The following is a 24538-nucleotide window of genomic DNA, read 5'->3' on the forward strand; positions in this document are numbered from 1 at the left end:
ATTTCCAAAGTCTATATTTCAAAAAAGTACAAAAATGCAAATTAATAAATGCTTACTAATTTGTTTGTGTCCCGCTTTTGGCAGATGAGGCCACTGTGGGTAAATTTCTATGACTATGGCCAGCCACGCATCCAGTTTGTTATGTGAGGCCTTGTACTCCTCACTAACGCGGTCACACACCTCAGGATGTTTCTCGATCTACAATGTATAAGATTATAAGTCAATAAATTGTGGATTCAAAATTAAAAATATATCTATATATACACATTTGCACCCATATATACATACACACTGAAAGACACACGCAAAACCTATGCAGATATGTATGAATCCGTGTATACATGCATACACACACACACACACAATCCCCCCTACACGGCTCTTTCAACAGAATCTCTGGTACGAGTTGTGATGACATTTTCGACACATACCGGAGACACTGATAAACACATAACCAACACAACGGTTGGACACGATGCACAAAGCAATGTTTTTTGTGTCCGTTGAAAAAACGGACAGCGACGGATTTGTCGCTGCCCGTCGTTTGCTAGAATGAAAGCCTATGGGCGCAGGATCTGTCGTCATTTGACGGATGCCGGCGATGAAAATTAAGCATCTTTCATTTTACCAGAGCTGTTCAAAAGAAGTTGAGCTGTGATTGGTTGCTATGAGCAACAGTTTTCCTTGCAACCAATCACTAAGCATCTCTCATTTCTCCAGAGCTGATTAAAAGTAGCTGAGCTGTGATTGGTTGCTATGAGTAAGTTTTCCCACTTGACAACGCCTCAGCAGACACTGACATGGTGGGAGAAATCTAGCATCCCCGGGAACATATGCTCCCAGCCATTGTCTGCCCCCCTGAAAGGAGCAGAGAGCACATGACAGAAATGAATCCCCCCTCCCTGCTCATATCCCCATCACACATCCTCCATCCCATAGGCACATCTTCCCTCTTAAAGGGATTATTGGTATGGTAGTCAGAACAAATCCATCTAGGGCTTTGGTTTTGACCCCAGGGCTCTCTTAAGGCCCAGTCACACACAGCGAGATCGCTAGCGAGATCGCTGATTTTGTGACGCATCAGCGATCTCACCAGCAATATCGCTGTGTGTGGCACGCATCAGCGACCGCCCCCCTCCGGGTATTGCTGATCATGCAGGAATGCCCTGGGCCATTTTTTGATTGTTGGTCTCCCGCAGGCCAGCACACATCGCTGCGTGTGGCAGCAGGAGAGCAACGATCAGCGAGCTCCCAGCGCTGTAAGCAGACGCTGGGAGCTGGTATCAAAGGTAAATATCGGGTAACTAAGCGCATGCATCGCTTAGTTGCCCTCTGTGTACCTTGGATACCTGAGTGCTCGCGCTGGGAGCTGGTACTGATCGCTGGTGAAATCTGCCTATTTGGCAGCTCACCAACGATCATGTAGCGAGGCACCAGCAATCCTGACAAGGTCGTATTGTTGTCGGGATCGCTGGTGCATCGTTATGTGTGACGGGGCCTTTAAAGGGATCCCTGGTATGGAAGTTAGGACCGTTCCACTCAGCTCTGTGGTTTTGACCCCAGGGTCTCTTAAAGGCATTATTGGTATGGAAGTTAGGGCAAATCCACTCTGCGCTTTGGTACTGACTCTAGGCCTTTCTTAAAGGGATCTCAGGTATGGAAGTCAGGGCAAATCCATCCAGCGCTTTGGTTCTGACCCCAGGGTTCTATTAAAGGGATCATTGGTATGCAAGTCATGGCAAATACACTCAGCACTCTGGTTCTGATCCCAGTCGCTCTTAAAAGGATCCCCGGCATGGAAGTGAGGTCAAATTTACTCTGTGCATTGGTACTGACCCCAGGCCTCTCTTAAAGGGATCTCCAGTATGGAAGTTAGGGTAAATCCCTCAGCACACTGATTCTCACCCCAGGCTTCTATTAAAGGGATCATTAGTATGGAAGTCAGGACAAATCCACTCAGTGCTCCGATTCTGACCCCAGGCCTCTCTTAAAGTGATCCCCGGTATGGAAGTTAGGACCGTTCCACTCAGCGCTCTGGTTCTGACCCCAGGCTGACAGTATGGTGTGGAACATTAGGGGTAGTAGTCCGGTGGCTCTGGCTGACAGAATGATGTGGGATATTAGTGGTAGTAGTCCGGTAGCTCTGGCTGACGGGATGATGTGGGATATTATGGGGCGTAGTCCGGTGGCTCTGGCTGACGGGACGATGTGGGATATTAGGGATAGTAGTCCGATGGCTCTGGCTGATGGTATGATGTGGGATATTAGGGGTAGTAGTCTGGTGACTCTGGCTGACGGGATGATTTGGGATATTATAGTGAATGTGGCTATGCGGAGTGGGTGGGGCTCTACACTTAGCTTTATAAAGTATATATAGATATAATCGTTATAATTTGTTATATTTAACCGTAGTTAGTTACTATGCCCAGGCAGCGCCGGGCTCTTCAGCTAGTATATATACACACGCACATCATTGAGATATATATATATATATATATTTCATAGAGTTCTCCAACAAAGTAAAAATCCGCACAGCGGAGAATGCTTAGGTACTGCGTGAACTGATACTGCAGGCATATATACAGCCGTAAGTGCTCCGTGAGCCGGGGTGCCACTCAGGGCCGCCATCATGGCATTACTGCCCTGACTGGCATATGGGGCCCGGTGGGCAGAGAGGGCCCGCATCGGGCCCGGTCTCCTCTGCTCACCGGGCAACTACCGGCAGGTAAACCGGGCCTTTAGCGCGGCGCTGCGGGCGGCAGCTAAACGCCATTGACATGCGGGCCCGCCGGCCCGCATGTCAATAGTTGACAGCCGCCAGCCAGTCGGAGGCTGGCAGCTGACGTCAGCCGCAGCGTGCACATCGCCGGTGTCTGACGTCACTGTCAGTCGCCGGCTAGAGCGCGCTTCAACAGCTTGGAGGGATGGAACCCGAGCCTCGCCCGCCGCTGGAGAGCGGCCAGGTAAGAACTTTTTTTTTGTTTGTTTTTTTGACAGCGGTGATCCGAGGGGCCTGGGGCAGAATGATGGAGACTGGGGCAGAATGATGGAGACTGGGACAGAATGATGGAGACTGGGCATGATTGGAGACACGGGGCAGAATCTGAGACACGGGGCATGATTGGAGATATGGGACAGAATGCGAGACACTGGGCAGAATGGAGATACGGGGCAGGGTTGGAGAGAGTTGGGGCAGGGTTGGAGACAGATCACACAGGATCATGGGGCAGGATGGATATGATGGAGACAGATTGGGCAGAATGGATACTCATGAGGGCGGGATGGGAGAACATATGGCTAAAGCCAGGAATGAGACACACGGGAGTCAGGATGGGGGATATTATTACCATAGGGGATAATTAAGGGATATTATTTCTGCAGTGATGTATTTAATTTTTTGAGGATGCTGTTTTAAATGGGGGGGCGGTCCTGTTACTATGCAGAGCGACACTGTCACCTTTTTTTCTTCATGTGGTGTAATGTAGAAGTTGGGAAAAAATAAGTAATGTGTTCTGCAAGCGGAGCTCTAGATAACTATTATTTCCTGAAGAGACGAGTCCTGGTTGGAAAACGTGATGGCGATCTGTGCTGGATATGTGAAAAGCAAGGATGAAGGACTTCACCTAGAGACATCACTGGTGAGTTAGTGTGTTACCTATACACTGACACTATACATTGTATACTATATACAGAGGTCCTGTGTATAATGTCACCAGTGATCACTGTTACCTGTACATTATATACAGAGCTCCTGTGTATAATGTCATTGATCACTATATTACCTGTACACAGACACTGCATACTAAATACAGATCTCCTGTGTATAATGCCACTTATGGTGAAAGTGTTATGTTTTTTCTATTAATGATCAGTATTGTAGTATGCAGTCACCATATGGTGGTAATATGTGGTCGGGGCATGATGCGGTGGTATTTCTCCCTTGTATGTGCTATTATTTGGTCACTTTGTGGTGGTAATATGTGGTCTGGTCATGGTGCGATGGTATTTGTTCCTTGTATGTGATATTATTCGGTCACTATGGTAGTAATATGTGGTCTGGTCATGGTGTGGCGGTATTTGTTCCTTGTATGTGGTATTATAGGTCACTATGTGGTGGTAATATGTGGTCTGGACATGGTGTAGCGGTATTTGTTCCTTGTATGTGATATTATTGGTCATTTTAAAAATTGAAAAATAAATAAAAATATACCTAAATTGTATTGCATATTTAAACAAATATTTAATAGGTTACAGTAGAGTACCCTGTTATGGTGGCGGCTTAAAAAAATCTTTTGTCCAAAGCAAAAGCTGCCGGCTATATGTGTGATCTGGTGATGGGAACCGTTAATGTGTGATTTGTGAGAAGTGGAGTTTTTCCAAGAGAGAGCGGTGGGACTGTGGACAGTTTGAGGGGTGGAGCATGGGTGGAGACTCAAGGGGGCCCCGAAAATTTTGCCAGTGTGGGGCCCCGAAATTCCTAGTGGCAGCCCTGGTGCCACTCCAAAGAAAATAGCCACAATAGATACAAAAATTGAAAGAAACGGATGGCACTTACCTGTTAAAAAAAAAACTTCTTTATTCCAATACTTTAAAACATCGGCGTCGGGAGGATGGGATCAGGAGTGGAACGGACGACAGCCATTTCGCGCTGCAGTGGCGCTTCTACTGGTCAAACAGGTGAGTGAAACTGACATCACCTCTTTACAGAGGGACGGCAGTTAAACCACACCCCCGATGCTTAGACACGTGCAGCAGCTATACATAACAATTAAAATACATTTAGAAAACAAATGAAAACAATACAAAACCACAACAAAACCGGCTTTTTACAGGAAAATGGACATATCCAATTTTTCATTCAAGCCAGCGGATTCTTGCGCTCGAGTGCGGATAATCCATATGGCCTCTCTTTTTAGTAGAAGCTTATGCAGATCTCCTCCTTGCACTGGGAGAGACACCCTTTCTAAGCCAGCAAAAGAAATCACCTCCGGGTTTCCCCATTGGAATTCCCTGACATGTTTGATCAAACGTGGAACCCTCTTGCCTGACCCAATCGAGTGGTAATGCTCTCTGAATCTCACATAGAGGGGGCGAATGGTCTTACCAATGTAGAAGGACTGACAACAACATAAAACCACATAAACCACATGTGTCGTTTGCACGTGATGAAATCTTTAACAGTGTGAGACACTCCTCCAATGCTCAGTGTTTGATTTACATCATGGTACTTACAAAAAGGACAATGCCCACACTTAAAATTACCATGAGGAACATTTTTACTTAACCAATTACTTTGTTACTTCACCATCCGTTTTTTCACTATTGTGTCACCCAGAGTGGTACTGCGTCTATTAGAAATAATGGGACCCCTTGCTGCCACCTCCGCCATATCTTTATCATGTTCTAGAATGTACCAATTCCTGTGAATAGCAGACCGTATGATACCGTCCATAGGGCCGAATTTAAAACAAAAAACTAATCTCTTATCGCGTTTGTGAACAGAACCACAATTATTGTCCCATGTCTGATTAACCCTATTGTTAGCCTCATTCAGAAGTTTGTTGGGATAACCCCTACAACAGAACCTGTCACACAACTCTTCTGCCTGCTGAGTGCAGCTCTCCTCAGTATTATTAATCCTCTTCAATCTTAATAATTGGCTATAAGGGAGGGAGCGTTTTACATGAGCCAGATGTAAAATGTAGGACAGAATTCGTAGCAGACGGTTTTCAAAACACTCTAGTTCAGATCGCACCATCCACAATGTTAATTTGTATGTATAAAAAATCCAAATCAAGGCCTCCATATCTCAATGTAGTCTCATCGGCCTATGTCTGAAAGTTACACACATACACCCCAAATACACCACACACAAACACACACACAGATGCACACACATATACACACTTACCACACTTCTCATGAAAGGGACATCCAGGGCCATCCGGTCATACCAGTCCATGCTAGAAGCCATCATCCAGGAAGACAGGAATGATCGGGGATTCTCGTGTTCCTGGAGTATGGGATGCTCCTAGGATGGCAGGAACGCCTCCCATGATGTCACTTCCCATTTGCTGCGGTTTTGATTTACAAAACCGCAGCAAATGCGCTTGAAATCTGCAAACATTTTTCATATTTGCGGATTTCAAGCGTTCCAATTCAAGTTTATGGCCGCGATTCCACAAAATTAATGAACATGCTGCGTATTTTCCTGCAATGCGATTCTGCTGCGGAAAAATATGCAGCATGGGCACAGTAATTGCGGACTGTATATAAAAAGAATGGGATGGGTTTTGTAAGCATTTTTTAAGCGTTTCTGCAGCGGCAAGACCGCTGCGGAAACGCTTAAAAGCCACAACGTGGGCACACAGCCTTATAGAGCAGGGTAGATGACGCAGTAAAATAATTGGAGGACACAGCAGGGTGCAGTCTTCACATTTTTACTTACGGTCTTTCAAGTTACAATCACCAGCCGGGGTGCTGTTTTCTCAAGGTCTGTGGTCCAGCCAGCTCTCAGGTAATTTGGGGTACACTTTACCCAAACCCCCTTCTTATGTTACTTCTCTGGTCATCTCACTGTGCTGGCTCCCGCCTCTCCTGCTCTGTGCCTCACACACAGTGTCCAGGCCAGCAGCCTCAGATCCTGTTGGGTGACGTTCTCTTAGTCCCCTTGATCCTATGTGGCTGCCTTTTCAGCGAATGTGTATGGATTTGGTTGTAGCACATACAGATACTACAGCCTCCGGTTAGCTAGCTTGAGTCCTACAGTCTCTCCACTAGTCTGGGGCAGGTCCCCCACTGCGCCCTGGTCCCTCCACCTGAGTACAGTTGGTGTGGATTCGGGCGCCACAGGTGGATTCTTCACTTCCCGTGCCCCTAGGACCCCTTCTTACTCTCTGGAACCCCTCTCTGACTCCTTCCTCACTCCTCTCTAGTCCTGGGACAAGCTCCTTACTCCTTCAGTCCCTTTCACCAACTGTCCTTTTTCACGGTCTAACCCCAACTGTCACTAACTCTAGCTCCTCCCCTTCTCCACTCACACCCTCTACCCAGCTCCTCCCTGGCCTGGAGAGATCTAGTGTTTGGTGCTAGTGTGTGGGTACTAGCAAGTGCCCCATCCTTAACCGAGAGTGGAGTACCACACCTCTGGCTGAGGTGCAGTACCTCAGTGGCGACTGGACTATCAGGGGTGCCACAAGTGTACACAGAAATCTGCCAATCAGAGGTGTGGCTGGGGTTATACAAATCTCAGGATTAGAGAACTGCTGGATCTGCTGCAGAAAAAACTGTTTTTAATCAAGATGGTGGCATCTACAACGTAGTAAGTGACACATCAATGGGATCAGGGTCTCTTTCTGTACATCATGCTGGTGACAGATTTCTTTTAATGTGCTGTCATACACCCTCATGTCGTTCTTATTTTTTCAGATGACTGTATATGATATGCAGCTGCATTATGTTATGTTCAGCCCAGATGACATCATTAAACTGATGGAATTACTAAATTTATTCAGATACTAGCTGAAGAGCCCGGCATTGCCCGGGCATAGTAACTAACTACGGTTAATTATAACAAATTATAATAATTATACCTATATATATATAAGCTGAGTGTATAGCCACGCCCAATCCGCATATTAACATTTACTATAATATCCCACATCATCTCGTCAGCCAGAGCTAACGGACTACTAGCCCTAATATGCCACATCGTCCCGTTAGCCAGAGCCACTGGACTACTAATATCCCACATCATCCCGTCAGCCAGAGTCAATGGACTACTACCCCTAATATCCCACATTGTCCCGTCAAAGCCAGCGGACTACTACCCCTAATATCCCACATCATCCCGTCAAAGCCACCGGACTACTACCCCTAATATCCCACATCATCCCGTCAGCCTGGGGTCAGAACCTGAGCGCTGAGTGGAATTGCCCTAACTTCCATACCAGGGATCCCTTTAATAGAAGCCTGTGGTGAGAATCAGAGCGCTGAGGGATTTACCCTAACTTCCATACCGGAGATCCCTTTAAGAGAGGCCTGGGGTCAGTACCAAAGCGCAGAGTGGATTTACCCTCACTTCCATACCGGGGATCCCTTTAAGAGGGGCCTGGGTTCAGAACCAGAGTGCTGAGTGGAATTGCCCTAACTTCCATACCGGGGATCCCTTTAATAGAGGTCTGGAATCAGAACCAGAACGCTGAGTGGATTTGCCCTGACTTGCATACCAATGATCCCTTTAATAGAACCCTGGGGTCAGATTCAGAGCGCTGAGGGATTTGCCGTAACTTCCATACAGGAGATCCTTTTAAGAGAGCCTGAGGTCAGAACCAGATCATTTGAAGGCAATTGCCCTGTTTTCCATACTGGGGATCCCTTTAAGAGAGCTTGGGGTCAGAACCAGAATGCTGAGTGGATTTGCCCTGGCTTCCATACCAATGATCCCTTTAATAGAAGCCTGGGGTCAGAATCAGAGCGCTGACGGATTTGCCCTCACTTCCATACCGGAGATCCCTTTAAGAGAGCCTGGGTCAGTACCAAAGCGCTGGATGGATTTGCCCTGACTTCCATACCAATGATACCTTTAAGAGGGAAGATGTGCCTATAGGATGGAGAATGTGTGATGTGTATATGGGCACGGAAGGGGTGATTAATTTCTGCAATGTGCTCTCTGCTCATTTTTGGGGGGCAGTCAATGGCTCGGAGCTTATATTTCCGGGAATGCTAGATTTCTCCCACCATGTCAGTGTCTGCTGAGGTGTTTTCTGGAGAGGGAAAACTGTTGCACATAGCAACCACTAACAGATCAGCTTCTTTTAAACAGCTCTGGTGATATGAAAGATGCTTCATGATTGGTTGGTGACACACACACACATTCAGTTTTATATATAGAGATTGCCAATACATACATCAAATTATCATGCAGTAATGGCCAATAACTTCCCATCACAGTAGGTAGAAAGCCAGTTTGCTGGCCTTGATAAAAAAACAACTTCTTTAATCTTAGCATTAGTGAATATAAACCATATTAAACACCAGAAAAAGGATGATGTTCGCTGTGAACTTTGAGGGGTAAATTCTAAATGGATGGCCCAGCGGGATGCTGTAAAGTAGTTTAAAACTGTCTTCGCAGCAATTTTGATTTCAGACGCACTAATGAGTCACTTTAATCTTTCATTACGAGCTCATGCTGGGCTGAAATCTATTTCTTTTCCTGCAGTAATGCCTTGCCCTCTTACGCCACAAAATCTGAATATGTGTTAACTCGGACTCTGTGATGTGCAATTGTTTGTATGATTGCAATAATGGTGGTAATGTGCAAAGGTGAAACCTGGACATTTACGCAAATCAGGAAAATGATCTTTGTGAACAACTGGAGAAAGAAAATGATCCACTGTGTAAGTTTCCAATTAGTGCTAATTAGAGCATGCTCTATAACGTAAGCTGACTGACCAATGCAACAGGTTTAACATCCTAAGTGACGAGACTTGTTATGGAGTGCAACGATTCAAAGCATCTGGGGGTGACATCTACAGTTGTGTGAAACAGTGTTCGCCCCCTTCCTGATTTCCTACTCTTTTGCAAGTTTGTCACAATCAAATGTTTCAGATCACCAAACAGATGTAAATATTAGATAAAAATAACACAAGGGATCACAAAATGCAGTTTTTAAATTAAGGTCTTTATTATTAAGGGAAAAAGAAATCCAAACTTACAGGATTGTCCCCTAAACCTAATGACTGGTTGGGCCACCCTTAGCAGCAACAACTACAATCAAGCATTTGCGATAACAGGCAATGAGTCTTTTACAACGCTCCGGAGGAATTTTGGCCCATTCATCTTTGCAGAATTGTTGCAATTCAGCCACATTGGATGGGTTCCTAGCATAAACTGCCTTTTTAAGGTCATGCCACAGGATCTCAATTGGATTAAGGATAGGACTTTGACTAGGCCACTGTAAGGATACTTTCAGACTTGCGTTAGGAGGCGCAGCGCAGGGCCGCCGCTAAGCTCCGCCCGCACCTCCTCTGGTCAGCTCCTCCTATGGGCGCATGATGCTGCATGCAACTGGCGTACCCTATATTTATCATTGAGTACGCTGGCCATGCACTGGTATGCTTTTGCTGGTGCATGCACCCTTTTTTCGCTGCGCCGACGTGCGCCAAACGCACCATGTTGCATTTCTGTGCGCTCAGCGCAGTGCAAAAAGGGTGCATGCGCCGGCAAAAGCATACCAGCACATGGCCAGTGTACCCAACGCTAAATATAGGGTACGCTGATCACATGCAGCATCATACGCCCATAGGAGAAGCTGACCGGAGGAGGCGCAGCCGGGGCGGAGCTTAGCGGGGCCCTGCACCTCCTAACGCAAGTCTGAAAGTAGCCTAAAGTCTTAATTTTGTTTTTCTTAAGCCATTCAGAGGTAGACTTGCTGCAGTGTTCTGGATCATTGTCCTGCTGCATAACCCAAGTGCGCTTCTGCTTGAGATCATGAACAGATAGTTGGACAGTCTCCTTCAGGATTTTTTGGTATAAAGCAGAATTCATGGATCCATTTACAATGGCATGTTTTCCAGGTCCTGAAGCAGCAAAACTGCCCCAGACCATGACATCACCGTATTTTACTGTTGGTATGATGTTCCTTTTCTGAAATGCTGTGTTTCTACTATGCCTAATGTAATGGGACATACACTTTCCAAAAAGTTTAACTTTTGTATTGTCAGTCCACAGTGTATTCTCCCAAAAGCCTTGCTGGGGATCAGCAAGAAATTTTCTGGCAAAACTGAGACGAGCCTTTATGTTCTTATTTCTCAGCAGTGGTTTTCATCTTGGAACTCTGCCATGCAGGCCATTTTTCCCAGTCTCTTTTCTTATGATGAAATCATGAACACTGACCTTAACTGATGAGACCTGCAGTTCTTTAGATGTTGTTGTGGGGTCTTTTGTGACCTCTTGAATGAGTTGTCGCTTCACTCTTTGGGTAATTTTGGTAGGCCAGCCACTCCTGGGAAGGTTCAGCACTGTTCCATATTTTTGCCATCTGTGGATAATGGCCGTCACTGTGGTTCTCTAGAATTGCAAAACTTTAGAAATGTCTTCATAACCTTTTCCAGACTGATAGATCTCAATTACTTTGTTTCTCATTTGTTCCAGAATTTCTTTGGATCGTGGCTAGGGATGAGAAAATAGCTTTGGATAAGAGCTTATCCGAATAGCTATGGCACTTCCCGAATAGCTACCTCGGTATCCTGGTATCCACCAAACAGGCTCTCCATGCATGTGTTGTGACTGTCCCACAGCCACAACACATGCAGCTGCGGCGCTGAACAGCTGATGATCGTGAGCACTCCGGGTATCCAGGATACTGAGGTAGCTATTCGGGAAGTGCTATAGCTATTGGGATAAGCTCTTATCCGAAGCTATTCCCTCATCCAGAATCGTGGCATGATGTCTATCTTTTGAGGATCTTTTGGTCTTCTTCACTTTGTCAGGTAGGTCCTATTTAAGTGATTTCTTGATTGAGAACAGGTGTGGCAGTAATCAGGCCTGCTTGTTGCTAGCAAATGTGAACTCAGCTTCCCAAAAATGTGATAAATCACAGTTAATTTATGTTTTAAGGTGGGTGGGCAATTTCTTTTTTGCTTGTCTTATCTTTGTCTAATAACATGGAAGAGATATAAAGTGGTAAGGGATGATTTATGCACAAGGCATCAAGCCTATACAATGAGCTCTTCTGTGTTCTCTATGATGGAGCCGCTGTGAGACGTCTCTGGTGGTGGCCTATCTCATAAGCCCCTGTTACACACTGCGATATTGCTAGCAATATCGCTGTAAAGTCACCGATTTTGTGACGTTGCAGCGATATTGCTAGCGATATCGCTGCATGTGATACTTACCTCCGACCGCTCCCCCTCTGGTTATCGCTGATCGCGCGAGAAGCTCCTGGACCATTCCTCGTCGGTCACTTCCTGCTGGGCTTCCTGTGGCGCCGACGAGCGACGCGTGGAGCCGGGCGGGAGGACGTTGGGATTGCCGCGTCTGACAGGTAAGTAACGACCCCCGTCCCCAGCGATGTCGCTGGTGAGATCTGCCTGTGTGGCAGCTCACTAGCGACCACCTAGCGATGCACCAGCGATCCTGACCGCGTCATATCGCTGGTCGGGATTGCTGGTGCATCGCTAGGTGTAACGGTACCCTTAGACTATATGTTTTTCCACAGCGGAAACACAATAAAAGCACATGTCACAAAATAATCATCACAGTAACTTAGGCTGAGGGCACAGTCAGACGGCCGTATATTGCGGACAACTATCATATCGCAGTGCTAGGACTGGCCGGTGGTTCTCCTGACCTGAGCAAGGGCACTGCCACTCAAAGAAGCATAGAGGTACAACTAGGATGACACCTAAGGAAACATCAGTCTGTTTCTCTTGGATGTTAACACTCACAATGGACGTGTGAATGTAGCCATAGAGCTCATGCAGACCATCTTATAAATCGTCCGTGTGCTGACTGATTTAAATATATAAAGTGCTCTCAGTGAGAGAAACAAGATTCCTATTTTGTTTCTCTCACTGAGAGCACTCTATATATTTTTTTCTACTGGCTAACACGGTACCAAACCATTTTTTTCGTTTTACTGACTGATTTATGATCAGATCACACACAGACAACGCACTGATCAATGTTATGCAATAGGGCTGTTCGGATGAGCCATTTTTTTTTGGGGGGGGGGGACTGTCCATGAGAAAAAAAATGTCAGCATGTACTACTGTCTACCGAGTCTCAGATGAGACTCACACATTGAAGTCTATGGGTGTGAGAAAAAATTCTGATGCCACATGGAATATCCAAGTGGCATCCAATTTTAATAGATATCTATTATAAACCCAGGAAGCTGTATGTGATCATGGATGGGTTGTATAAAAACGGATCGCACACCGTCATAAAAAACGGACTCATGGATGGCACATGGATTAAAATGTGCTGAAAATTAGAAAAAAAAAGTTCGCGTTTTCTGGATGAAACTCCGGTGATGTCTCACACATTTGTCTGCTGGCGCCCTTAAACTGTCAGCTGAATCTGGTGATACCGGCAAGTTTGGCCGACATTAGTCTGGTGTGTATGGAGGAGTTTAGCTACTATCAAAAACGGTATGGGCACTTTAAAGGCCCTTTTACATTTAGCGATGCACCAGCGATCCGACCAGCGATATGACGCGGTCAGGATCGCTGGTGCATCGCTAAATGATCGCTAGTGAGCTGCCAAACAGGCAGATCTCACAGCGATGCAGCAGCGACGCAGCGCACGATACTCACCTTTCACACACAGCGATCCTGACGTCCTCCCGCCCGCCTCCACGCGTCGCTCGTCTCACACAGCAGGAAGCCCCAGCAGGAAGCTGACGACGAGAAATGGAGCCGGACATTCTTGCGCGATCAGCGATGGACAGCGGGGGAGCCGGTCGCTGGTAAGTATCACACGTAGCGAAATCGCTACCGATATCGCTATAACGTCACAAAACCGGTGACGTTATAGCGATATTGCTAGCGATATATCGCTATGTGTAAAACCCCTTTAGTCTGACTTATCAGTAGGGGGCGTCACAACTTAGAGTGCCCAGGGCAGCATGAACACCAAATATGGCCCTACATACAGGCTCTATTTCACCGAGTTGTGGGCTTGGGACAGTGTATTTTTAGTGAAAAAGACAAGGCCTCATTGACATATTCATAGCATTCCCGAATAGACTGTTTGTGCCTTTTAATAGCAGGACATCCATACCAATGTGGATTAGGTTAGTACATGCACATTTTTATGTGGAGTCCAATTAAGCAGAACTTTGCTGCATCCATTAATGGATTCGATATCCAAGGTGTCATTGTCCCCTAGATGCACCGTTTTAAATACCAATTTGTATTGCTTATCATAGGCCAAAATGAACCTAATCATTTGCTTCGGGCCTAAGGGCCCCGTCACACATAGCGATGTCGCTAGCGAGATCGCTGCTGAGTCACAAGTTTTGTGACACAACAGCGATCTCACCAGCGAGATCGCTGTGTGTGGCAGTGATCAGTGATCGGCCCCTCTTCCGGTATCGCTGATCGCTGTAGGAAAGCCCAGGACTTTTCTTTGGTCGCTGGTCTCCCGCTGGCCAGCACGCATCGCTGCGTGTGACAGGCGGGAGACCAGTGATCAGCTGGTAACTAACGTACACATCGGGATGCACGTCCCTTGGATACCTGATGTGTACGTTAGTTACCAGCTCCCTGCATCAGCGCGCTGGTAACTAAAGTACACAGCGACGCCGCGCTTTAGTGGCCAGTTAATGACTAGATACTAAATTAGCTCAGTTTGGTCAAACACAAAAGCAATGCTGTGCTAAAGGGAATCTGTCACCCCTTTTTGGAGATATCATATAATGATATCATTCAATTGTGTGTCACATAAGGATTCTCTTAGTACTTTTGCTTCCCCCTGACCCCGCACTTTTCATGCATAAATACCTTTTTTATATCGGTTCAGATGCATGTAAACTGCCGCAGTCCGGTCCAATGGGCGGGGCTTATTCAACTGCTCCCCCCCTCCCTGTCTTGCTCTACGCATTTCTTCTTGTGTAGAGCCAGACAGGGAGGGGGGGAGCAGGTGAATAAGCCCCGCCCATTGGACCGGACTGGGGCAGTTTACATACATCTGAACCGATATAAAAAAGGTATTTATGCATGAAAGGTGCGGGGTCAGGGGGAAGCAAAAGTACTAAGAGAATCCTTATGTGACACACAATTGAATGATATCATTATATGATATCTCAAAAAAGAGGTGACAGATTCCCTTTAACACAGCATTGCTTTTGTGTTTGACCAAACTGAGCTAATTTACCATCTAGTCATTAACTGGCCACTAAATCCTGATTTTCATGCTAATGACTTAACCTCAAAATACAGTATCACTTCTAATCCTGGACAAACAGTAAGTAGTTAGAGGGACTTAACTCCTGTTTACTTTCTATGGTGTCCATTTATTTAGGGCTGTTTGATTAATGGTAATCCTTTAGCTCATTCAAGAGATATAATCTCAGTTATTTCTTCCTATTTTATGCCCAAGGGTAAGGGGCTTACAGGTCATCTAAAGAAGAAAAAGAAAAAGCAATGCTGGAGGTCTTGGAAATTTTACACTGTATTTGTTGTTCGGTAAATCTAGCCATACACATCAGATGTTTGTCAGCCAAACGATAATTCAGCCATCTCAGAGGACTATTGTGTTCTCTGTGTGAAAGCCATCGACATCAGCCCACAACTTATCTCAGGGAGGACAATACATTCAACAGTCCTAAATCGAACATACAGGATAGGATGGACATCTCTACCGACCATCAGTCAGCCGGTGCCCCCATACAACATTGGCCGAGCCCGTCTAATGTTTATGGAATCCTTAAGTTGTAGATGACTGGACATAGACAGATCTTTCTTCATACAATCATATATATCAAATTTGGACTAAAAACAATTTTCCATTATTGTTTACCAAATGTTCTCATCACCTTCTATTTTTGTCTGCTTTGGTCATGCACAGAGACCCTATTAGGCTAGGGTCACATGAGTTTTATCTCAATCTCATCCACGCATAGCGTTTTTTACTAGGTTTGCAATCCTCTTGGCAATTATTTTTCATTGTGTTTTTTAAATCTGCCGCATGTCACTATCTGCAGAGGAAAAGTGCTGGCAATACGCCAACCTGACATTGTTTTGTTACGCTTTTTGGTGCGTTTTGGAACAAAACCACATATAATGGCATTTGTTGCAGATTTTTTTTTTTTTTGCAGGTTTCTTAAATGAAATTCTCAGTTTTTATGCATGTAAAATCCACATAAATTTTCTACACACTACAGTACATGTGTTTTTATGTGCTTTTTTTAGTAATGGACCCAAGAAATAGGAATACATGTGGAACTTTGACTACATAATTGTAGAAAGTTTCACTCTGAGCCCCTGGGGCTACAAGCTTTTATCTTTTTGCTTTCTATCTTGTGTTTCCTTTTGTCCCAGAAGGAGCCACCCCCCCAAAAAAAAAACCTTTTTTAAGCTAAAACTGCTAAAGTATGCAACTGTCTGAATAGAAAATTATGTACACAGCAGAGACAATGTGAACTATTGTATTTATATCCCAAAGAAAAGAGGAATCAATACTCTAGAATCAATTTAAAGGAATATATGGAAGCAATGTCCTTAAAATTCTGTGTAGTTGTCCATATTACTAATATTATGGCACTGACACCTGCTGGCATTCTGGCTAGCAGCTGCCTAGGGTCCCCACTGCTCCAGCGGCCCCCAGCCAGTAGCATGTTGCTAATAGCGGCACACCCAGCTGCTATGGGGCCCCTGAGTCAGGGGAGTCTGCCCGGTGCCAGGAGAGCAGCAGCTGGAGACAGGAGCCTGTCCCCGCTGCTAAAGAGAAATGAATATTCACACTTCCCCACGCCCCCAGCCGCAGGCTGAGGTTAAGGGCCCGATCACACATAGCGATCTCGCTTGTCACAAGTTTTGTGACACAACAGCGATCTCACCAGCGAGATCGCTGTGTGTGACAGCGATCAGCGACCGCCCCCCTGCCGGTATCGCTGATCTCTGTAGGAAACCGCTGGACATTTTTTTTGTCGCTGGTCTCCTGCTGGCCAGCACACATCGCTGCGTGTGACAAGCGGGAGACCAGCGATCTGCTGGTAACTAACGTACACATCGGGTATCCAAGGGACGTGCGTCCCTTAGATACCCGATGTGTACGTTAGTTACACAGCGCGCTGATGCAGGGAGCTGGTAGCTAACATACACATCGGGTATCTAAGGGATGCACGTCCCTTGGATACCCGATGTGTACGTTAGTTACCAGCTCCCTGCATCAGCGCGCTGGTAACTAACGAACACAGCGACGCCGCGCGCTCGGCGTCGCTGTGCTGATCGCTGGTGAAGCTGTCTGTGTGACAGCTCACCAGCGATCACATAGCAACTCAACAGCGATCCTGACACGTTGATATCATTGTCGGGATCGCTGGAGAGTCGCTATGTGTGACTCCAGCTTAACACTGCCCACATGAAAAGCCGGTGTGTCTTGTCTGACTCAGCAGCACAGCTGGATGACCTCATTCAGCGCGCGGCTGTTTCAGAGATAAAGCTGTGGCACCCCTGAGGCTCAGTCACCACAGAGGTACTGCACCTTCTCCTAAGGTGTGGTGCCCCACCATCCAGGTAGGTTGGGGTCTCCTGACCACACTCCAACACTCGCACCCCACACAATAGAGTAGTTCAGCAAAACCACATTGCGGCTCCTTGCTTATAGAGAAGCAGAGCACCTTTGGTGGTTCCCTGCTTGGAACACTAAACGTGCTGGGAGGTGGGTGGAGTTGAGAATACATAAAAGAGTGGGATGGTTTAGGATTAGAGGTCAGTCAGACGGGGAGTCTGAGGAAGCCACTCGGAGAGGAGTGGGGATCCCTGGAAGAGGGAAGGAGTGCTGCAGCTGCCTCAGTGATCTGAGGCAGCTGGCACGGGAAAGGAAAGAAGGAGAAAGACATTGAACTGAAGCCTGAGCTTCCATAGGAGAGAAAGACAAGTATGGAACATAAGAGTAAAAGGCAACACAGAGGACGTGGGTTAGAGGAAGAACCCTGCCTCAAAGTTCTAAGCGCAAGGCCAGGGCCCGGTCCCCAAGGTTGTATGAACACTAATGGTTCTGCAGCAGACACCGGTGGAGTAGTGGGCTGTAAATGCACTATTCCCATCTAAGACTTGAGGGCACAACAGCAACACGGATAGAGAGCCGGGACTCAGGAGTAAGGAGACCCCGAAGTAGGCTACAGCTGTCTGCCATGCAAGTAGAGTTCTTGGGAACATCTGTCAGGAGGAACTCCAGTGTAACACAGTACTAGGAGATCTTCAAACTTAAAGGCGCTATAGAGGAGATGTTCAGAAAAGGAACATAAGTTGGCGGAGTGTGGAAGGGAGCATTCCATCTTGCTTGGAGGTTGACCGAGTCCCTGACCCGGAGGACACGGTACAGAAGCGGGCACTACAGACTGTGAGTAAAGCTTTGGAACTACATGCCCTGGTGTCCTCCATTCCTTCCTGCGTCTGTCTGCCTGGCACCGCTACATCTCCTGCGCCAAACACTACACCATCTAAGTGTCGCCACATCTACACTGCCCTGGGACAACAGCCCTGCCTGTGGAGGGCTATAACATCATTGCTGCACCACACCACCAGTCACAGAGGATCTGCATGCAGCGTCGGCTTAACACCTCCCTTGCCGAACACCACAGGTGGCGTCACAAACTATTCATCTAACTACATTCCACCATTCACATCTTCCTATTACTTGGGCACCCAGGGCCATGGTCTGGGTCACCGCCGCTGTGACACATCTGTTGTGAGTTCATTTTCTGGTCTACCAGTTGTGAGTTCTCCTTCCAGGCTCCCTCTGGTGGTAACAGGAGGTAGTGACGCTGATTTAATCAGTAGAGATCTGCCACCTGATAATGAGGATGACGATTGGACCTCAGGAATTTCAGAATGGATTTAAGTCAGCCGACGCCCTATAGGGGGGGACTCTCTAACCTCAATCTCAGTCCATCGTGAAAGGTGTGAATAACCCATTGGTTTGAGGCTATGGATTGCAATAATCTATGAAATTCAAGGGTCGGCCCCCGACCGGAGAACTGTGAGTTCTGGTAGGACTGGTCACGAGGAGGGAGACGAAAAAATCGTTTCCTTTTTCCGGAAGCGACTTCTTTTTATCAGTGGCTTTCTCTAGGATATCATCCAGAGCTGGGCCAAATAATAATTTCCCTGAAAGGGAAACGTATAGATGTTTGACATAAAGTCTCCTCCCCAAGCTTTTAGCCACAGAGTTCTCCTGGCTGAGTTGGAGAGGTAAATGCATGACCCGTGACCTGCGATAGCAGGCTGGTCTCCCATCGGGTCCCGGCCCAGGCTCAAGCTGCTTAGCAGCCGCCACCTGATGCACTCACGCTCAGCCTAGAAGGGCTGGTGGCACTGCAGATTTTACTGCTATCCGGATGGACTTAGCGGAAGCATCCGCTAGGAACCCTGTTACTTTTGTAATAGGGAAAGAGAGTCAAGGATTTCTTCCCTGGAGGTCCCCTGAGTGAGGTGATCCTCCGGCGTATGCCACCAGCGGACAGGGACCCGGCTACACACGTAGAGGCTATAGTCTTAGTTACTCACCGGTTAACGGTATTTTCCGGAGTCCATGACCGCACTACCTGAGAGAGGGGATCCGCCCTTCAGGAACAGGAAATCCTACAGATACATAAGGGCGGCACCTCTCCCACGCATCAGTTGGTTTACAGAGCACAAGAGGACCACCAAGGTTAATAGCATGATTTATGTACAATATTTTACTTAACTATTTATTACCAGTGTACATATAAGAAGAAGTGCTCACCCAAGCTAAACGACAGGGGAGGGAATCTACGGGTGCTGTCATGGACTCCGAAAAATCCTGTTAACTGTTGAGTAACTAAGACTTTATTCGGTCGTCCATGACAGCACCACCTGAGAGAATTATGTGGTGCCCCCAGGAGTATAGTCGCCACAGTGGCATTACCTTCCTCCTAGGGAGTGTGATGTCATGCTTGGAAGCAATAAAGGGTCTCTCTATCAGTTAATCACAACACAGTTCTCATTCCAGGCCAGCAGAGGGAGCTCTGAACCAAAATTGGGGGAAGAGCTACTCTCTGGGGGCCAGGAGGGGAAATTAGGAGTTCGTGTGAGGAGGGCAACGTGTGTGGACGTGGAGGAGAGGAGCTGGAAGACTGAGAAGAGTTGAGTGCTCACTTCTAGCTATAGCACATGATCTGGAGCCCAGACTCCAAGGTTGTATGGATACTGATGTTCCTGCAGCAGAAACTGGAGGAATAGGAAGCTGTAAATGCTCTGTTCCCATATAAGACTCGGAGGCACAACAGCAACGGGTGAGCCAGAAGAAGAAGGCTACAGCTGTTTGCCATACGAGGGAGTTCTAAATGAGAACAAGCAAGTGTAACTTCAGTGTAACACAGTACTGTGTTGTGAGTTCATTTTCTGGTCTACTAGTTGTGAGTTCTCCTTCCAGGCTTCCTCTGGTGGTAACAAGAGGTAGTGAGGCTGATTTAATCAGTAGAGATCTGCCACCTGATAATGAGGACGACGATTAGACCTCAGGAATCTCAGATTGAATTTAAGACAGCCCACGCCCTACTCTGGTGCTGGTGATTCCTTCTGCTTGTCAGGTCTTGGTTCTCAGCTCTGTTCCAGTCAGCTCAAGCTAAGTTTTTCTGCTAATGTTCACACTTGATTTTGTTGTTCTATTCAGTTTTTTGTGTGGTCAGCCAGCCCCGGCTGGGGCTGTGCTGAATTTCCACTCTTATTTATCTGTATTTGCCAATTTGCTTTTTGTCCCTTATTAGATTGGCCTCTTTTTGCTTTGTCTCAGAATATTTCAGTGCTGATATAGTGGGAGAAGTCTAGTGACTTCAGGGTTAATTTTGTTATCAGAAGTGTTGGACATTATTTTGTAGGGTTTTGGGCAGATTGCAGACAGTGTCTTTACTTTTCTTTCTAGTTAGTTTGGGCCCCATCGTTTGCTTAGCCTATTTTCCTGCCTGTGTTTGTGCTTTCATCTTGTTTCACCATCAATACATGAGTGGGGGCTGTCTATTCCTTTGGGGTCTGCTCTGGGGCAGTTAGTTTTCCCCTTTTCTTGCTTTAGGCTTATTTAGTTCTCCGGCCGTGATGAGGCATCTAGGTTCATCGTAGGTACGCTCCATGCCTGCTGCTAGTTGTGTGGTTAGGATCACGGATCTGCAATCTGCATAGTTACCAACCTCTCTGGTTTTTCTGGGGCTTAGCTTGTTTAGGTTTTTTCCTCCTCGGTGACCCATTCATAACAGTACTGCAAGTACCTAAGATAAGCGCTAGAAAGGAGACTACACAACCCATCTGATAGAGAGATTCCTAAGTTGCTTCCAGGCCGGCCAGCCTCTGTTCCATCTGTAATCTGGACCCTGGACTGCATTTACAAAGCACAGTAAAGGTAACGGAAACTGAACCCTGTTGTGTCATTGCATTCTTCCTGCAAACCCTCCAGCTCTGCTACATCTCTGTGCCAGACACTACACCCTCTTCCTCAACACCTATTACCACTGCCCTGGGACCACAGCTCCACCTGTGGGGAGCTATTACATCTTGCTGCCTTATACCATCTGTCCCAGAGGCCTGCAGCGTCGGCTTAACCCCTTAATTGCCGATCACCACAGGTGGCGTCACGTATTATCCACTTATAAACTTTAATGAGCCACTCTCAACCCCTTTTACATGGACGCCCAGGGCCACGGACCGGGTCACCGCTACTGTGACACTTCCCTCTGAGATACCGGCCCGGTACTGAGTACCCCACTGCCCTGGCGGGCAACCCAATTACAGAGAGTAATAATTACTTTAGGGAGGGACTACAGCCTGCAGAACCCTGACACCAAAGGAAAGGTCTGAGGAAGCACCAAGGTCTAGTCTATAATGGTTGTAAAAGGTGCTCGGAGAGAACAGGTAGCTGCCTTACATATTTGGTCGATTGAGACTTCCGATCTCTCCGCCCATGAGGTTGCCATGGCTCTGGTGGAATGCGCCCTCAGCTTGCCAGGAGCCGACCTGCCCTTTGAGGTATATGCTAACGAAATGGCCTCCCTAATCCATCTAGCTAGCAAGCTTTTTGACGCCCTAAGACCCTTCCTAGGGCCCTGATAGGAGACAAATAAGACACTATCTTTCTTCCAGGGATCAGTAACCGCCAGGTATTCCAGGAGACATCTCCTGACGTCTAGCGTGTGTAGTTTTCTTTCCTTTTTGTTAGCTGGATTAGGGAGGAAGGATGGAAGGACTATTTCCTGCATTGTATGGAAACTGGAGGCTACCTTAGGCAAGTATGCTGGATCAGGTGTAAGTATTACCCTGTCGTCTCTAAATTGAATATAAGGAGGAAGCCTAGATAATGCCTGGATGTCACTTACTCTACGGGCTGACGTTAGTGCTACCAGAAAGGCCACTTTAAATAGACAGATTTTTCATAGAGGCTGATGAAATAGGTTCAAATGGGGCCTCTGTCATGGCCGTGAGGACTAGGTTTAGATGCCATGGCATAAACTTATCTTTTACTATTGGTCTGGATCTGCCTGTAGCTTTCATAAATCTACTGATCCAATAGTTACTGGAGATGTTGCAATTAAACAGGGCCCCTAAGGCTGACACTTGTACCTTGAGGGTACTGGTGGAGAGTCCCATGTCCAGCCCTCTTTGTAAGAACTCTCAGATATGTGCTATCGGTGTGGACTGCCCAGCTACTACCCCTGAATTCTGAAGGAACCTTTTCCAGATCCTAACGTAGATCCTGGTTGTGATCGGCTTTCTGCTCTTAAGCAGGGTAGAACCCTTTCTCTTTTAGTAGTGACTGTTCAAAATCCACGCCATCAGATGTAGGTCAGCCACCTGAGGATGGTTAACTGGGCCCTGGTATAGGAGATCCGGTATGTCTGGTAGGACCCATGGGTCGGACACTGACATGGTCCTGAGGCATGTAGCTCTGCTACATTCATTAGGGGTCTGGAACGAGTCCCACCTTGGTGATTGATGTAAGCCACTGTGACCTGATTGTCGGAGAATATTCGAACATGGTGACCCTGTAGATACATAAGGAGGCTTTTAACCACTTGCTCTACGGCTGTTAGCTCTTTCAGGTTGGAGGACATTTCCACCTGATGGTGATCCCATAGGTCCTGGACTAAGACCTCCCCCATGTGGGCCCACCAACCAGTAGGGCTTGCGTCCGTGGTGACTACGCGGATTATGTTATATTCCCAGGGCACCCTTTGGCTAAATTGCTTTCCTCTAGCCACCAACCAAGGGATTTTCTAGTACGTTGGGACAACGTCAACTGGCTTTCTAGGTAACCCCCCAGGATTTTCTGATGAAGTAAAACCTCACCCTGTAGAATCCTTAAATGGAACTGGGCCCACCGGACCGCAGGTATGCAGGACGAGAGGGAACCTAGGAGCGACATTGCTTTCCTGAGGGACATGGTGGGTTTATTGGAAGCGTTCAAGACCTGATAACGTAGGCGAATTAATTTTTCTGGTGGCAGATGACACTCCTGATTCTGCGAGTCTAGGATTAGGCCTAAGAACTGCTGAATTCTCATGGGCTGTAGGCGGGAATTTTTAATGCTTAGTAGCCATCCTAACCGTTCCAGGGCCGCCTTCGCTTTCTGCAATTGATCCAGACAATGGTCTGCTGTTTTGCCTACAATAAGGAAGTCATCCAGGTAGACGTCCCCCCCTCCAAACATAAACCCGGTACCTTTTTTCCTCTTATCTTCCCATCTGCCTCGATCTCTGGACGACCTTCTACGGAAAAATCTCTTCCTAGTGATGGGGCGCCTATAGGAAGGGGTTGGCAGGGTGGGGAATTTCTTTTTATCGACCCCAGCTTTCTCCAAAAGTTCATCTAGGACTGGACCAAAGAGCTATTCTCCCTCACACGGGATGAAGCAAAGACGGATCTGGCCTGGATATCTCCGGGCCAGCACTTCAGCCATATAGCCCTTCGGGCCGCATTTGATAGACCTGCAGCTTTGGCCCCCATCCTTGCCGAATCTGCCGAAGCATCGGCTAAAAAGGCTGCAGCATTCTGGATTGTAGGAAAGGTCTTCAGGATGGACTCTCTCGAGGCTCCGTCCTCTAACTGTGACTCAAGCTGGTCCAGCCAGACCATCATAGACCTGGCTGTGCAAGTAGCTACTACCGCCGGCCATAGGGCGCCAGCTGACATTTCCCATGTCCCTCTCAGATAGGAATCTGCTTTTTTGTCCAGCGGATCTTTCAAGGAGGCCTTGTCGTCAAAGGGAATAGCAGATTTTTTGGATGCTTTAGCCACTGCTGAGTCCAATTTTGGGGCTTTATCCCATCTGATCACCAAGGGGTCCTCAAAGGGATATCGTCGCTTAAAGGCCGGAGATAGGGAACCCTTCCTTTCCGGTTTCTTCCATTCCCTATTGATCAGGTTCTGGACCTTGTCGTTTAATTGGAAAGATTTACATTTCCTGGGGTCTAGGCCGCCGAACATCAGGTCTTGTGCTGACCGTTCTGGTTTTGCGTCTAATACCCCATGGTGGCCCTTACTGCCTTGACCAATTTATCCACCTGTCCTAGACCCAGGCAGAAACGATTGCAGTCCTCCTCTGAAGAGGACGCAGAGGAAGAAGCTGAGGGCTCTGAGGAATCTTCATTTCGCATAGGGCCAGCTGTGGAGGCCGACTCTGAAAAACTCATTCCCTTTTTCTTCTTAGCGGATTCCCCTTGGGATAAAGCCTTTAGAGCCTTAACTTCCGTCTAAATAATTTCCCTTAGACTCGTAGTGAAGTCAGGGTTTCTTCCACCACCTGCAGAAGTGGGGAAAGTGTAAGGAAGTATGTATGGTAATTAGGGACTACCGCCCCC

The 24538-nt window shown here is 47.0% G+C and overlaps 1 long non-coding RNA gene across 3 annotated transcripts in view; it reads right to left on the reverse strand.

Moving 5' to 3' along the window:
* Positions 1 to 24538, reverse strand: part of LOC141050851 (uncharacterized) — a 33507-nt gene that overhangs the window by 639 nt on the left and 8330 nt on the right. For all 3 annotated transcript variants that reach the window (XR_012220535.1, XR_012220534.1, XR_012220533.1), the window contains exon 2: positions 57 to 198. This is a non-coding gene — a long non-coding RNA (uncharacterized lncRNA). The remainder of the gene's footprint in view (positions 1 to 56; positions 199 to 24538) is intronic.

The sequence above is a fragment of the Dendrobates tinctorius genome, unplaced genomic scaffold (assembly GCF_039654945.1).
Source record: "Dendrobates tinctorius isolate UK_male_01 unplaced genomic scaffold, ASM3965494v1 ptg000154l, whole genome shotgun sequence".
Taxonomy (NCBI): Eukaryota; Metazoa; Chordata; class Amphibia; order Anura; family Dendrobatidae; genus Dendrobates; species Dendrobates tinctorius.